The 14,622-nt window shown below is 41.0% G+C and overlaps 1 non-coding gene and 2 pseudogenes across 1 annotated transcript; 1 reads left to right on the top strand and 2 right to left on the bottom strand.

The window, feature by feature from the left end:
• LOC132867726 (histone H2AX-like) overlaps window positions 1-14,622 on the bottom strand; it is a 1,044,434-nt pseudogene that overhangs the window by 766,416 nt on the left and 263,396 nt on the right.
• The window catches only part of LOC132867717 (uncharacterized), a 1,045,807-nt pseudogene that overhangs the window by 770,938 nt on the left and 260,247 nt on the right, over window positions 1-14,622 (top strand).
• Window positions 4,840-4,913, bottom strand: trnai-aau (transfer RNA isoleucine (anticodon AAU)). Its single transcript has one exon. It is a non-coding gene; the product is annotated as a tRNA-Ile (tRNA).

Raw genomic sequence — 14,622 nt, 5'->3', positions numbered from 1 at the left:
AATCCAACCTGGAGGTAACAAAAGCATGAACTAGTTTTTTTCCGCGTCATGTAATGACATTAAATTTCTTATCTTAGCAATATTTCTGAGATGAAAGAAAGCTATCCAGGTAATGTTATCAATGTGATTTTCAAATGAAATACTGGGGTCAATAATCACTCTGAGGTCTTTTACTGCTGCACATTAAGAAACAGAAAGGCTATCCAGAGTTACTGTGGAATCAGAAAACTTACTTCTAGCTGCATGTGGTCTGAGTACAAGTGCTTCAGTCTTGTCAGAGTTAAGCAGAAGGAAGTTAAGAAGCATCCAGTGTCTAATGTCCTTCACACATTCCTCAATTCTATTAAGCTGGTGGCACTCATCAGGTTTTGAAGAACCACACAACTGTGTGTCATCAGCATAACAGTGGAAACTAATACAATGTTTATGAATAATATTACCCAGAGGTAACATATATAAAGAAAAAAGCAGTGGACCCAAGACAGAACCTTGTGGAACACCAAACTTTACCTCAGTATGTCTAGAAAAAGCACCATTTACATGAACGTACTGATAGCGATCAGTTAAATAAGAGCTGAGCCAGGAGAGGGCCATTCCCTTATCTCCCACAACATTTTGTAGTCTATCCAGAAGAATGGAATGATCAGTGGTATCAAATGCTGTACGAAGGTCAAGCAACACAAGCAGCGAGACACAGCCCTGATCAGACACCAACAGTAGGTCATTTACTACTTTAACCAGTGCTGTCTCTGTGCTACGATGAGGTCTAAATCCTGACTGATACATTTTGTGGATGTTATTCCTATGTAAATATGAGCATAACTGCTGTGCCACAGCTTTTTCAAGTATCTTGGAGATAAAGGGGAGGTTTGATATTGGACAGCTGACAGGGATCAAGGTCAGGTTTTTTAATCAGGGGTTTGATAACTGCTAGTTTAAAGGATTTGGGTAATTAGCCAATCCTAAGAGAAGAATTTATTATTTTTAGAAGTGGTTCAATTACTTCAGGTATTATCTGTTTGAATAGATGTGTAGGTAAGGGATCTAGTACACTTTTGATGCGACTTTTGATGCAGAGATTAATGAAAGTAATTCAGTTTCTCTAAGGGGAGTAAAACATCTAATTGCTGATCTGATACAGTTATATTGTTAATTACAGGGTCACTTACATTGTCTGACCTTAAATTAGTAGTTTGAGACTTTTGTTGGATATTCTTAATTTTGTGATTAAAGAAATTCATGAAGTCATTGCTACTACGGTACATACTACAGGTGTGCATGTGCTTATAGTGGACTTATTCCTGGTTAATTTTGCTACAGTATTAAACAGGAATCTAGGATTATTTTTGTTATCTTCTATTAGGGAGGGGAGATACGTTGATCTAGTAGCACTAAGAGCTTTTCTATACTTCAGGAAGCTCTCCTTCCACGGTAATTTGAACGCTACCAATTTTGTTTGACGCATTTATGTTCAAATTTTCGAGTGGTCTGTTTTAATGTGTGAGTGTTTTCATTGTACCAGGGTGCTAATTTTTTGTCTCTGAACATTTTCCTTTTAAGAGGAGCTACATTATCTAAAGCAGCGTTTCTCAACCTATTTTCAGTCACGGCACCCTTCAGAAGTATGCAAATTCTCAAGGCACCCCCATGTAAAATATACAGAGTCACGTTGACCATACGCTGACTCTGGCAGTGACGTTGTGACATGGGAAAGGGGGCCGTGAGACAAATTTTGATGATGCATGAGGCGGCGATGATCTGCATTAGTGTAACTATCATTTTTTGGAATTTTAATTCATTTTATTTCTTTCAATGTTAGAATATATAATTTTTGATGGCACTCCTAATGAAGCCAGATGGCACCCCAGGGTGCCACGGCACCCTGGTTGAGAAAGGCTGATCTAAAGTATGGTGTAACGTTGACTCTAAGCATTCAGTTGCCTGATGAAGTTCTGCAGGGGCCGACAGTGACCCAATCAAAGTTGATAACTCTGGGAGATCATTTATACTCTCATCTCTGCGAGCCTACCACACAGATTTAATACTTGTCATTTTTAGGGCATACCTAACAACCTGTGTTTTCTTTCTCTCTCTCTTCCCCCCCCCCCCCCCCCAATCTGTCCCTCTGAGTTACATGTTGATCCTGGGATTGAGATGCTGGCCTCTTCTGCCCCTCGGACCTGCTTGATCCATCCTGGTGCCCTGTGTCTGGTCGGAGTTTTATCGCACCGCTCCTGTGAAGGACGGCCCCATGAGGACAGTTGAGGGTTATACCTGTTAAAACTGTTAATATTATAGTCAGGCTGTCTGTTGTTGCCCAAATGAGGATGGGTTCCCTTTTGAGTCTGGTTCCTCTCAAGGTTTCTTCCTCATGTCGTCTGAGGGAGTTTTTCCTTGCCACCGTCGCCACAGGCTTGCTCATTGGGGATAGATTAGGGATAAAATTAGCTCATGTTTTAAGTTGTTCAAATTCTGTAAAGCTGCTTTGCAACAATGTTTATTGTTAAAAGCGCTATACAAATAAACTTGATTTGATTTGATTTGATTTGATTTGATTTGATTTATAAAGCTCTGTGCAGTAGTTGACGTGAATGTACATTTAATACAGTAGCATGGTGAAGTGCATATATTATTACTCAGACATATTTTGAATGAGATGAGATAATGATCTGAGATAACTTCAGACTGTGGAAGTATGACTATATTTTCTACATTTAACCCAAATGTTAGCATTAGATCGAGGGTGTGACGACCATTATGGGTCGGTCCTATGACATTCTGATTAATCCCTACTGAATCTAAAATGGACACAAACGCTGTTTTCATAAGGTCTTCTGGGTTATCGAAGTGAATATTAAAATCTCCAACAACTAAAGTTTTGTCCAAGGAAATAACCAGATCTGAGATAAAATCTGCAAATTCAGAAAGAAACTCAGAATATGGCCCTGGGGGCCTGTAAATAATAAGTCATCATGAACCTGTTTTTTTTTTTTTTTTGGATGCCTTCTTTCCAGTAGAATATAGTGAATGGAATCATTGTAATAGTCATAAATCATGGTGAAATAAACAAAGGATTTTCTTGCTAGTTATGATAGTGGACACAGTGTAGCATCTCTCCTGGGAATCACAGGTCCTACTCCCTAACTTGAATCACATACCAAGACAATGAAGTTACAGCCCTTGTTGAAATCAATAAAATCAGTAAAGCCATACAGATTTTGTGAAGAAAGCAAAGGTAACATGAACCTGCATTCACGCAGATATCTAATAGAATAGGGGCTTCATGCCCCGAATAGAAAGATGGCCAAGATGGCTTTTGTTTCCCCTTCACATGAGTGTTAGTGCTATTGATGCTGGTCATTTGAGGTCAAGGCCTATGTCACAGTAGCCTAATCGATGAGGCACTGGACTCAGCTGTGTCTTGGTTCCATGGTGTAATGGTTAGCACTCTGAATCTAGGGGTCTGAGTTCAACTCTCAGTGGAACCTCTGAAGATGTTGTTTGCACCTCTTGAAATAATATATTTCACCTGAAGGCTACTTTTGAGCAAGCTTGCATATCCCAAACCCTTTGGGATCATCTTGTTCCATCAACATGGAACAAGTTCTCTTCAAGATAGGTATGGTCCACTTCTGCAATTTTGGATCTGAGGTTTATTCCAGTACCATCACAGCTTCAATGATATTGGGCACTATAGGTCTGGATTTGGGTGCAACATGGTGGCTCAGGGAGCATTAGAACAGTTGGCGGTGGCATGGTGGTGTAGTGGTTAATGCTGTCACCTCACAGACAGCATGTTCTGGGTTTGAGCCCAGTGGCTGATGGGGGCCTTTCTGTGTGGAGTATGCATGTTCTCCCTGTGCCTGTGTGGGTTTCCTCTGGGTGCTCTGTTTTGCCCTGAAGACATGCAGACTAGGTTAATTGGTGGGTCTAAATTGACTGTAGGTGTGAATGGTTGTTTGTCTTTATGTGTTAGCCCTGTGATGATCTGGTGACTTGTCCAGGGTGTACCCTGCCTCTCACCCATAGTCAGCCGGGATGGACCACACCTTGCTTGTGACCCTGCACAGGATAAGTGGTTATAGATAATGGATGGGTGGATGGAAAGTGTAATTGGCTGTGCCCCTAGAACCAATTCAGAGTGATAACTGCCCATCAATGTTTAACTCACTTGGTCTGCTCACATGGCGTGATGGACCATCCATTGTACCCTCTGTTGCCACCTTGGATTGTGTGAGTTGGGCTGCAAACAAGCTCAAGTTCTGATCAGATCCTGTGCACTTTAAATGAAAAACACCTGAGTCAGTCCCCTCAGAATGAAATAGTGGTCAACTGGTGAATTCTCACTATGGACTTTCTGGAAAAGCAGTCAGCTATTGACTGTATTATTTAGTGGTGAATAAGGGAAGAGAAAATACAAAGAAAAAGACCATCTATCTGTCTATCATACCCTAACAATGGCTACTACCTTCCTGGATCCTTTGGTAATTGCTATATTTTGAGTGGTTTTGAGTGATTCAAGCAACTAAAGATACATTTTAGAGTTTATGAAATTAAAGTTACTTTCAAAATGAAGCACAATTAGATGAATTGAAAAAGGAGCACTGATTTTTAAGAGATTCATAAGTGCTTCTCTTTGAGGCAATCTCATGTGTGTATTTGAATTTCCTGCGTCCTGCAATCAGTTGAGTTATTGTATTTCAATGACACATTCAGATACAAGGAATCGATTGACATTTTGCGCAACAACCAGAGAATCTCTTGTTTTGGACAACATTTCCCTCAACAGAAAAAGGCTTCCCCTGTCCTGAAAACAACAGGACCTGTAAAGGAAGGAACTGGCCAGTACAGGGATCGAACCTGTGACCTTGGTGTTATTAGCACCATGCTCTAACCAACTGAGCTAACTGGCCAAAGAAAAGAAATGTCATGGCTGCTGAGGTGCTTCACTAAATAGTGGCGAGGCGATGACTTTACCTTGAACAGATGTATTTTCTCTTGATTATTGTTTTGAAGCCCTCAGTTCGACCCACTCACATATTTACACAGGGGGATGAAAATCCCAACGTCCAGTCTGAAAAACGTATTCTATCTACTGAGCAAAGTCAGCATGGATAGCTTTAACAATGTGAAAGAAGGATGCACACCTACTTCCCTTCTTCAACATGGTGGTCCAAAAGCCACCATGTGCTCTGAAGAACCACTTCTCGCCAACCTCGACCCAATTGCTCTCACTGAACAATAAAGCAACATCTGCTTCCTGAAACATGTGTCAAAAGATGGAGAAGCAGGCCAAGGGTCCCATGTCAGGAAATTAGGTAGTTTTAAAAGACTGGAGCCTTGAAGATCACCTAGGAAAAGGCTTCTTCATGTCCTGAAAACAACACATCCAATAAAGGATGGAAATGGCCGGTACAGGGATGCTTTTATGGCCGAGGACTACAGTTGACTGGCTAACTTTTGGACTGCAGTTGTCATGAACAGTTTTGCACTCAAGTTTCCATCAATGAACAGTTTATAACATCAACAAAACAGACTCGATGTTAAAAATTTTATAATCACACTATCTGTTATCTGTTAAATGAGCTTCTTCAAAAAAAAGCTTCTGCTCACAGTCTGACCATGGGCTGTGACCAGCAACCAAAATCAAATCAGGTTGCAAGATCTTGAAAGGATTTAGGTGCAAAGTTGCACTTAATAAGTACAAACTGCCTTGGTATGAGCAGAGAAAATGCAATCATGACAAAATATTTCATGATTTCATCAGCAGATGACCATTTGCAGATGGATCTTTGACTTTCGGACAGGCAGATAATCGGACAGGTGGTGATAATCGGTAGCCACACTTTCTCCTCACTGATCCTGAACACAGGTGCACCAGTGGGCTGTGTGCTCAGTCCCCTCATGTACTCCTTGTTCGCCCATGACTGTACTGCTAAATACAGCACCAACATCATCAACAAGTTTGCTGATGGCACAACCATCTTGGGCCTCCTTACGGACAACAACGAGACAGCATGCAGAGAGGAAGTGAAGGCGTTAGCCAGCTGGTGCCAGGACAACAACCTCTCTCTCAACATCAGTAAAACTAAGGAGATGATAGTGGACTACAGGAGACAGCAAGGGAGGCCACACTAACCCATCTAGTCGTAGACATTTTTAGGGCATCATTTGTGACAAAATCACAGACAGATGGTCTTCTTCTTTGTATCTTCTCTTCTCTTATTTACCATGAATAATAATAATAATAATAATAATAATAATAATAATAAAGCCCCAAGACAAGGAATGACACTTTCAGCCTTGACTTTACTCCATTTTGGCAACCACTCAGGGATTAATGCATTGGACCTGAAATGCACTGGGGTTCTTTTCAGTGCAAGTTGAAGCCTGCCTTCATGGTGTAAGCTGGTTTTGTCAACTGACTCTTTTATAGTGTTTGCCAATTAATTTCATCAAGGGTGTCATCTATTTCATTTACATTACAGAACTTTGAAAATGAGAATGCTGTCAGATTTGTGGAAATCACTGATTCACAAATGTGGTCCCAGAATATGTTCGGTGCAGTAGATTTGATATTGTTTCCTCATCAAATGCATGCACTTCCCCCAGAACTGCTGGTAATTAGCAGAAGAATAGAATGAGGTGTGGGGGAGAAGAGAAAATATAATAGAGGGTAGCACAAGTTGCTTGGAAACCATCCATGAAGGCAGAAAACCCTTTTGCTTTCTTACACTCAAAGCTAATATACCCTCCTGGGAAGGGAATCAAACCCTGGTTTTCTGTGTGATAAGCAGAGATACTGGCCACTACACTAATGAGGACAAAGGTCACCACCTTGTATAGATCATGGACAGTTCTGAAAAACTTTTAAAAAAAAAACAAGACAAGGACTGACCCTTTCAGCCTTGACTTTGCTCCATTTTGGCAATCACTCAGGGATTAATGCATTGGACCTGAAATGCACTGGGGTTCTTTTCAGTGCAAGTTGAACCCTGCCTTCAAGGTGTTAGCTGGTGGCGTCAACTGATGTTCGGTGCAGGAGATTTTATATTGTGTCTTTATTGACAGTTTGTCCCTGCTCAGAGAAATGCTGAAGATTGATTACTAAATTAAATAATAATGGGTCTTTTAGACAGCACAGCGTGTTGTTCTGTGTGGCTCTTGACTCCCATCATGGACCCCAAACACTTCGGCACTGGCTAAAAAAGGTCTTCAGAGGCTCCATTTCCTGAGGACTCTGAGGAAAGCAAAACTGCCTCAACAGCTGCTGATGAACTTCTACAGGTGCACAATAGAGTCACTGATCATGCACTGCATCACTCGGGCTGCACCTTGGAAGATAAGAAGACCCTGCAGCACATCATAAAAACAGCTCAGTGGATGACAGGCACTCCACTTCCATCACTGGAAGAAATCCATCACTCCTGGTGCACCCGCAGAGCCAAAAACATTATCAAGGACCCAACCCATCCTGGACATGGACTCTTTACCCTCTGGAAAGCACTACAGAACTCTGTACGCCCGCACAACCCGGCTGAGGAATAGTTTTTACCCCATAGCTATCACACTACTGAACTCACAGCACTCACTGCCTCCGCCAACTAATCCACAGGTCTGAACAGCATACCTCCACTCACTCACTGCTGCTATACTACCATGCAATACAGCCCATGGCATTTGACCGGTTCTGTATATTCTGTGCTGTATATTATTATATCAACACTAGTGCAATAACATACTAGTACAATATTCCTCTATGTGCAATACGCATGCACTTTATCATATACATAATCTTACTCCTTCATTTGTACATATTACCTCAATAATTCTGAACATCAGCACTATTTAATTTCTCCTAGGTTTGGTGAGAAAAGCAAGTGCTAAACATCTTTTGCAATGCTCAGCTGTAATTGTAGAGGTACAGTTTTGGTTTACCTACGGTATTTTGGTCAAAACAGCGTGTACATGTATATACATTTACTGTAACACAGATTTGAAAAACGATAGGCTTTAACACACAATTTATTGTGAGCATTGTGTTTATAGAAGAGAAAAGGCCTGGGAGTAGACAGTGCTGAGTGTGTTCATTAGAGCGCTGGCTTTATTTTGACAGATGGGTTTGATGTTTTGCATGTTGGTTTATTTTGCCCAACTGGTGAAATGAATAAGATTTCCTTGTAAATGAAACTTGGAGTGTAAGAATGAGGTTAGTGTTGGTGAAAATGCAGCTAATTTAGAACTTTATAGATTCAGTATTAAATTTTGCATTTGAGAGAGCTGATAAAGTAAGGTCTGCTATTTTTTATTGCATTCCTTTCTGTGCTGCTGCTGGTAACTTAAAGAAGTAAGTGGCATTTTACAATGCTGGGTCATTTTAAATCAGTGAAAAGAGTTATGCATTTCACCTGGCAGGTTGGGTTACTTTGACAAGGCCATTAATTTAAATTTACATAATGGTTGGATTCTTATTTCAACCCAATATTTTGGTTATATTGAGTGCAATGCTGGGTTAAACTTACCAAATCAACGAGTTGTTGTTTTTATTGGCTCCTTGTTGTCCTTAATTAGTTATTAGCCTAACCATTGTTTATTCATTGTTAATCATGGCTAATCTTTAATGATAAATTATTGTTGGTCACTATTAAATTAAACGTGTTCAATCTGTAAGTGTTTACAGCTATATTGGATATACAGCTATACTGGCCTGTGCCAAATACTCTCATGATCTGACCAAATTGTGCAAGACATTACTTTCATTGTACCAGAATTTTTTTTCCCTCTCCTTTATTATTATCCAACCAAAACACGTCTTATTGTGGTTTCCTATAGACCCTTTGCGCACAACCTGATGCATCATGTGATAATTTCACCTGGGTGACAAACAAACACAGTCTTTTGTGCAAGCAAGGCCTGATCTGTCTTCAACATGGTTCATTTTTGCATTTTTTTGGTTGTTCAAATCGTTCAAATTGAGAAATAGATAAAAAGGTTTATCATATGCCTGCTATCAAGAAAAATGTGAAAGGGAAGCAAATGCTTCAAGAACAATGAAGAAATGAGTGGTTAAAAAGAATGCGACAAGAGGATCTAAGCCTGAAAACTCCAGAAAAGTTTGTGAATAGTAGCAAGCATTTTATTTGAGGTAAGAACTTGGATTAAAAATAAATAAATCAAAATAGAAAGTTGTAAATCAGTATGGAAGAGTTTGCATCAGAATCTCATTTTATTTCTGTTCGCATTCAGGTTAGCTTCTTCATGAAAGTATTCGAATTTCTTAAAGGTGAACCAGCTTCCTTATTCGACAAGGAAAACCCAGATTGGGCAACAAGTAAACAACTCTTTCAAAAATTCACTTTTCTTTAATTGTATTAATATAGTGCTTCGAGCGATGAACTGACATAAATGCAACACCAACAATTCAAGAGTTCCATCAATGACCATGTTCAGATTCTGTTAAGGAAATGGTCATGTGCATCCTGTCTTTCATTTGCGATGTGATTTGCTGAACATTTTGCTCATTTTGAGCATTTGTTTGACATTTGAGCATTTACAAGACAGTACGTTCCTTTAGGAATATGCAGATTGGTGTGTAAGAAAATGACCCTGTGGCACTCTGAACTAACATAGCTTGATATATATATAAATATATATATATAGAGAGAGAGGGGGCGGCACGGTGGTGTAGTGGTTAGCACTGTCGCCTCACAGCAAGAAGGTCTGGGTTTGAGCCCCGTGGCCGGCGAGGGCCTTTCTGTGCAGAGTTTGCATGTTCTTCCCGTGTCCGCGTGGGTTTCCTCCGGGTGCTCTGGTTTTCCCCACAGTCAAAAGACATGCAGGTTAGGTTAACTGGTGACTCTAAATTGACTGTAGGTGTGAGTGTGAATGGTTGTCTGTGTCTATGTGTCAGCCCTGTGATGACCTGGCGACTTGTCTAGGGTGTACCCCGCCTCTCACCCGTAGTCAGCTGGGATAGGCTCCAGCTAGCGACCCTGTAGAAGGATAAAGCAGCTAGAGATAATGAGATGACATGAGAGAGAGAGAGAGAGAGAGTTTATTCCAAAGATACCATTTATTTAAATAGCTGACATGAATTGGCGAACTAAGACTGATCGGATATAGCAACGATAGCAAGCAAGGAATAGCTCAATATAAACGGTGATACAATATGTACAAATAAGAATCATTAGTGTATATGATGATAACTAAGGCACTAATGGTGATCAGAAGTAATAAGCTATTGACAAGTTTACAGTGTAGGGGCGAGTGGATGTTAAAAATGTGATAGGTTCCCACGGTTCCTTGAAATCATTGAAAGTTTGTGAATTTGAGAAAAAAAAACCTTGAGGCCTTGAAAGTTTTTGAAAGTATACGAAGATGATGGTTCCATTCTGCGATGGTTGAAAGAAGGGTGGAATACAGTTTATTATAGGGAAACCACATGTTTATGTGTGTGTGAGAGTGTGTGTGTGTGTGTGTGTGGAATGCGAATGGAATGCGGCCGTGCCCAAAAGGGGATGGTCAGCACAGAAAGGGCATGCGAAATTGAACAAAGGAATCTGTAGTTCAAACTCATCTTGGCTAGGCCTTAAACCCAAATTCTACTCAAATCCCAAGGTTGAGGAGGGAAGTATGATGGAGGGAGTTAAAAAGACAGAGAGAGAATGCATGCACAATCTAACTAAATATAGATAGTAAACAAAATAAATCAAACAACACATGATAAGTGTGTAGAAACATATCAGATATGTTTCTACCAGTGGCAGCTGCTGGTTTTTAAAACAGGGGAAGCCCATTTTATGCATTCATCGTAAAACCTGTAGGCCGGATATCAAAGCATAGAAAGGTGTGCCCCATTAGCATAGTAAACTAGACAACCCTACCTAGTGGCAGAAAGTATTTTTGCTTGTACATTTCATGTTATAGTCTGGCTTGCCAGGCTAGTGCCTCATATCCTTAATCAAAAATATCAAACATCCAAAAATCACTGGCTATTCAACGAAGAGCCTTGAACATCATACCCTGATATGCAACACAGAGTCTTTAACACAACACCCAGCTGTGCAACACATCCTTGAACATCTTCTGCAACACAGTCTGGAAATTCATAACCAAGTAGGCTATGCAACACACAGAACCTTGAATATTATACCCAGGTATAACATATAACACAGAGCCCACCATTCTCTTAACATTACTGAACAATATACACACTTCAGATTCATGAACATGAACACTATTTATACACAAATTCTGCCCTCCGCTCCTTTTCCAGAAAATGGTCTGTGACCCTGTCATACTAGCTGGTTGTGCTTTCCAGAGACTTCACCAATTTCTGTTAGCAGCTAGCACTGCAGATCCCAATAAGGCTCAAGCTAGCCTACAACCAGATTGAACTACAAATGAAATAAACGAGTGAATTCACGAATGATCAAACTGATAGAATGGATGAAAGTTAACGGAGCACAACGAGTAATATTTACATTTATTTACAGAGTAATGTACAGAGACATCAATGAGAAGAACCGTTTATGTGAAAAGAAATTCGGACAGCACTTTGGCACACGACTACACTTTCACGACATCCGCTAGGGACTGATCATACTTCCGTGTTCCTCGCCGAAGTACCGCCCTCCTCATGTCTTTCAAACACCACCTCCAATAATCCTTTATCAGCCCGGCTTCTTGTCCCTCCCACTGTCTCGTTTAGTCCCAGAGAAGCCCGGCTTCCCTGGAAGTGATGATTTTGTTGATTTTAACCAATAACAACTAGCTGAAATTGGCTGTTCAGAGCCCTCTCATAGATTGCAACGGATACCTGGCTACCAGTCAGTGTTGCCAGATACTGCTGACGTTTTCCATCCCAAAATATGTTCAAAACCCACCAAAATGCACTTAAAACCGCACAATCTGGCAACACTGCTGCCAGTCCATAGAGCCCATTGAAATAAGAAAGGTTACAGCCTGACAGCAAATGTGATTCTCGTAGCAAACTGCAAGTTCGTCAGACATCACTCAAATAAGTTACAGGATAGTTATGAACATAAATACAATCTTGGGTATATATTATGTTATGCAAGTTATTGTTTTAATGAGAATTCAACGTCGTAGATGCTGCAGATTGGGGAGAGAATTTTAGGGGAAGCTCGGCTTCCCTTGTTGTCTCTGAGAAATCGCCCCTGGTTTCTACATACTTTGGGATGAGATCCCTTCGACTGCTGTGGGAGTATGAGAGGACTTCCAGAAAACTGGCAGACATCTTAGCCAGAGAGGATCGTTCATTTTTGCCAACCTGGAACGACCATCACTGAACAGAGGTGGGTGTCTAAGACATCTTTTATCAGCCACCAACAATGCAGCCATCAGCATTCTGATTCGGATTCTATGATGATCCATGAGAGGTTAAATACTTGATACTCCCTATTAGTCAGATAGAACTAAGGATGCCTTTCAGATGAGAGGCGAAACGTCTTCAAGATTCTTCAAGCAAGTCTAGTTGCTCACTTCTACCAACCACAGATTACTATGTACCTGGATGACTGAGTATCTTCACAGATACAAACAACACGTGGTCTAAGACCAACTTTCATGTGAATCAAAATGCATACATTTAAATCATAAATGAATTCAAATAAAGAACACTATTCACATTAACTAGCTACAAGTAAACACTAACAAATTTTGCCCAGATGCTAGCCTCATTTGGGTGATCGCACTTGTTAGCGATTGAAGTGTGCCTTCTCCGAAGATAGCACAGGATGCGGATCCAGGATGAAGACGGTTTTGTTCCTTACAGCTCGTCAGCTGAAGATCCTCGGTGTCCCATTGGCTGTCCGATAATCTAGAAGGAATCTTGTTTATAATTCGTCGATGTTGAAAAAGGGAAAAGGAATCCGGTCGCCTTTTCTCTTTGAAACACTGCGTGAGCTGCAGTAACTAACCAGTTCAATTATTATTACAACTCTGCAAAGGTCAAATACATTGAACTTTGGCTAAAGTCTGGTATCAATAGCTGGTTCTTCATTCTCTGTCCTTCTGTAGCGCCAATGCACGGCTTCTCTTTCACGTGTGGAATCCACCGCCAGAGAGGAAATCCACTGCCAGAGAGACAGAATTTCAGTGCCACCACTGGTTTAAAGCAGTCATGACGTCACTGTATTTGGTATCTGGTATCGTCTCTGTCCAATACCGTTACAGGGATTCAGAAGAATGGGCAGAGATAGAACATGGCATCGAGTACAGAGATTGGTGTGTTCAAACTGTACTGTGAAAGGGTTGCTATGGTTATCGGCATGGTAGCTGCCCCTACATCAGATGTTGGAAGAACAGCTGGATGCACTGGCACCCATTTGGCCTGGTGTAGTGAAAACCCAGACCCTTACCCTTTCCCTCTGTATAGGTTTGAGCCCATGGTGTTAAAAAATAGCTTTAACACTGAACACCAGCTGCTGTGGTCAGATTCAGAGTACAGCCTTTGTGCTTTGTTGGAGTTAACAAACGGCCGGGCCCAGGGCCTTAGATGGAGTAAGAGAGAGTGAAGCTGAGTAAGCCAGGAGTGAATCCTGGAATCTTCTGCACTGTCATCAGACTTCTTGTCCCATCATGACACCAAAAGGATTCATGAAAGCAAGAGCCTATAGAATGAAGATTTCACTCAAGGTCATGTGACTTGCAACTAGAGTGACACAACATAGACACATTCCCATACCAGGACGCAAACCCAGGCCACCTGGGTGAAAACCAGGAATCCTGACCACTAGACCATATGGGACAGCCTTGACATGTAAAGGCCACCTTTGAAGTGCTCAGGCCATTGGTGAGAACTCAGGCATTTTCCAGAAAAGTAGCTGTTAATTTTTATTTTATTTAGTCAGGCTGGAAAAGATTACAAAACCATCTCTAAATAGTTTGGACTCCATCAATCCACAGTCAGACAGACTGTGTACAAATGGAGGAAATTCAAGACCATTGTTACCCTCCCCAGGAGTGGTCGACCAATAAAGATAATTCCAAGAGCAAGGTGTGTAATAGTAGGCGAGGTCGCAAAGGACCCCAGGGTAACTTCTAAGCAACTGAAGGCCTCTCTCACACTGGCTAATGTTCATGAGTCCACCATCAGGAGAACACTGAACAACAATGGTGTGCATGGCAGGGTTGCAAGGAGAAAGCCACTGCTCTCCAAAAAGAACATTGCTGCTCATCTGCAGTTTGCTAAAGATCACATGGACAAGCCAGAAGGCTATTGGAAAAATGTTCTGTGGACGGATGAGACCAGGGGCAGACTGAGACCAAAAAACGGCCCTGGACTTTCCCCCCAAATAGGCCCACTAAACTATAGTATACTATACTATAGTGCTATAGTAAAGTGCTATAGTGGTATATTGTCTGTCATAACAAAACCCACACAAATATTGGGGCACTGATCCCTCATTCTGGCACTTTCCTGGACTCTCCCTGTCATCTTTTGAGCTGCCACTATCTTCAACCTGAATAAACAAAAAATTGAAAAGATGAAGTTGGATGCTAATGCTATTGTTGATTATATCTAAACTATGCAATGGCATCTAGGAAAACCCTTCACACTGTGCACTGACATATGCTTGATTAACATTTTTTTAATAG

This window comes from Neoarius graeffei, chromosome 19 (genome assembly GCF_027579695.1).
Source record: "Neoarius graeffei isolate fNeoGra1 chromosome 19, fNeoGra1.pri, whole genome shotgun sequence".
Lineage (NCBI taxonomy): Eukaryota > Metazoa > Chordata > Actinopteri > Siluriformes > Ariidae > Neoarius > Neoarius graeffei.
The sequence above is the reverse complement of the archived record's forward strand: the minus strand, read 5'-3'. Positions and strand labels throughout refer to the sequence as shown.